This window comes from Triplophysa dalaica, chromosome 9 (genome assembly GCF_015846415.1).
Source record: "Triplophysa dalaica isolate WHDGS20190420 chromosome 9, ASM1584641v1, whole genome shotgun sequence".
NCBI lineage: Eukaryota > Metazoa > Chordata > Actinopteri > Cypriniformes > Nemacheilidae > Triplophysa > Triplophysa dalaica.
This window is the reverse complement of record NC_079550.1, coordinates 5,959,409-5,962,387: the sequence shown is the minus strand read 5'-3', so window position 1 is coordinate 5,962,387 and position 2,979 is coordinate 5,959,409.

Below are 2,979 nucleotides of genomic sequence, written 5' to 3'. Positions count from 1 at the left end.
ACACAAGCTTGGCGGTGGCAGTCAGACGCTTCTTCTGATTGGTTACACCTGCCGGTGACGCCAACAGCAGGTGGAAGATGATTGGTTATCGCTAGCGGAATTTCGACGTAATTGCGCGTGCTACGCCAGTGTAAACAGATGCATAATTGTAAAAGCTTTATTGGTTTTAATTAGTTATTGCAGACAAAAGGAAAGCGGCGGGAGGTTCTGCTCTATTTGGGCTTGGAGTGGTTCGGGGGAGCCATCTGGTTGTTACCATATGACATGATAAAATGACGTATATTAATGTTAAACACTTGTTTTGTTGAAACTGTAAATATATAGAAGGCTGTTTAAAAACACAGTGGCGCTGTTTCCCAATTTGATTGCAAAATATTTTTGAAATGTTAAAAGTTTCTCAATTATTGAAAGAAGCACGGAGCAATTTCCTGTGGAAAGTTTTCGCTCAAAGACATCGTCATCTCCTATCGACAGTCAGCATAGCAACATGTTTACGTCACCAAGACATTCTCATCTTTTCTCAGCCCGACTCCTAAAACATATTTTGCCATATCCGATGCTCTTCGTCGATTATTTGCATTAAAGACAAAAATAAGATCTAATGTCAAAATACGTCTTACTGGCTGTTGCTCGTTTGAATGAGCAAGGACTAGATTACTGGGTGGGTGCAGATAGGGATTTGGTAGAGAAAGACGCTATGACGAGCCCACAACACCCAGGTGCACACCTGCTGCACATTTGTTTAAACAACCACCATACATGCACAAGGATTTTTAGGGTCAACTTGGGGTGCACTTGAATAGGTGCGATGAGAGTGGATGGAGACTGCGTGTGTCCTGATTTTGCCTATTGTGTTACTCAAAAGAATATGAATAAATTATGACATACAGGATTGAAACACCATTAGTGTGCGTAAATGTTGACAAATGTTTCATTCGTTTTAAGATACATTTGAGGTTATTAAAAAAAATGCATTCAGTTTGATCGTTTGGAGGCTTGTTTTGGCTGTAAAGCTACATATAAATGATAAGAGGAAGCATCAAAGGAAAGTTAACAACAGTAGCCAACATCATCTTTCTTTAGGGCTGACCCATAATTCATTGAGCAGAGGATTTCCTGTGAAGACGATCACAGTGCCAAAGCCCCGATCATCACAGGGTGTGGATCCTTAACAACAACACGTTGAGTTAACTAAAGAGTTTCACATCGTTGGTTTTCTTGCAACTTCTGCCTATGTGATGCCGAGATCCACAGCGGAAACACTAACACTATTACAAAATGCTTATTAGGTGTATGTCAAATTTACACAGGATAAATGATGTAACATTTTATTTTGTCTTTTGGGAACATCCTGTTTAAAAGTTTAATGTCTGGCAGTTGCCCAGCTACCTTATCCCTTTTTGCTATGATATGTTAGTGCCATGTATGCAGCATTGCTGTCTGCAAGATAAGTAACCTCTGCTCTCAATTTGAAACACATAAAAAGTGTTTCTTCGCAGGTGCAGGTGCTTTACAGTTGATGCTTCTGTAACCCAGAGTTAAGTTGCTTGTACTGCTGCCGGTTGCTGGTACACTAACAAAACTTCAGAATGTGCATCCAACTATTACTAAATTTATGGTATCCTCATTGTGTCCTCATTTATTTAACTGCAGCAGACCCTAAAGCAGAATTAATCATATATTTAAAATATTTTGGTTGTTAATGTGATAATGCACTTACAGCACATTTTTTGTCAAATTGCATTAATTGTCAGAAAATATAAAGCCAAGTGGCATTTATTTGAAAGCACTATATAGACAAGAAAAATAATATATATATATTGTTAAAAATATGAACTTATGTAACAGAAAATAATATTTTGACATTTTCGTGTTTACGGATGTAAAGTTGAGGAGAACCAACTATTATCAATCCCCTTAAAAACACTTCCAAGTTAAAAGTTATGGACAAAATTGCATTAAAATGTGAAGTTAGGATTGAGAGTGTATAATGCAATAACATCCATATTAAATTAGCCAAATATACACTTTACAAAATGAATGTGCTACAAAAGAATATTAACAGCAATGCCAAGCGTTGTGGTACCCTAAAAACCCAGAGGTTCTTAAAAGGAGTTTTTTCTTAACATTTATAGTCAACAAAGAACAAAAACAACCGAATGGTTCTGTTAATGTTCAAGGTTCTGTACGGACAACCATACAGCCAAAAATGGTTATTCTATGGCATCGTTCAGTAACTTAATTTCTTAGAGTGCACTTTGAGCCTATATGGCATTTATTATGTATGCAGCAGGTGTAATTTATCTACCGGAAGAGTGAACTAGACTGAGGTGTACTGTAGAGGTTCACCCTGTAGCACTCAAAGGATCAACGCTTGGTTGCGTTGCATGCTGTGTTGGCCTAAAACTATTACTGAAATAAAGTGAGTTGTATTTGACAGTGGAACCATGTAAGAGGAGAACATACTTACTTAAAGCAGTTTATAGTCTACTTATATGGCTGGTGTATATAATGCAAGAGTATATCATTGTTTACCAATTTCCAAAAAGTACTATTATAATAGAACAACGCTCACCATAACAGTTTGAGTGAAAGATTTTGCCATAACCTGATCTTTTTTTTCTTTACATTTATTTTTAAAGGCTTTTTTAATTAAGACAAAACATCAATGAATACTATTTACTTATAAATAAGTACCCAAGTAATTTTCTGATATTTTGTAATAAAGACTGAATAAATGAAATATAAATGCATTGCTACATTTATCCACCAGGGTTCACTGTTGACTAAAACTAGGAAGCTTGCTAAAGGGATAAAAGACGGATACTAAAGCATTTTATGATTCAGATTTACTCTCATCTAGATTGATACTACACAATTATTCAATAGTGATTGATTCCATTAGAGATGTTACTTTTAAAAACCCCATAGCTAACATTCATACTTGTCTGCCTGAGCAAAAAGACCCCTGAAAAGTAT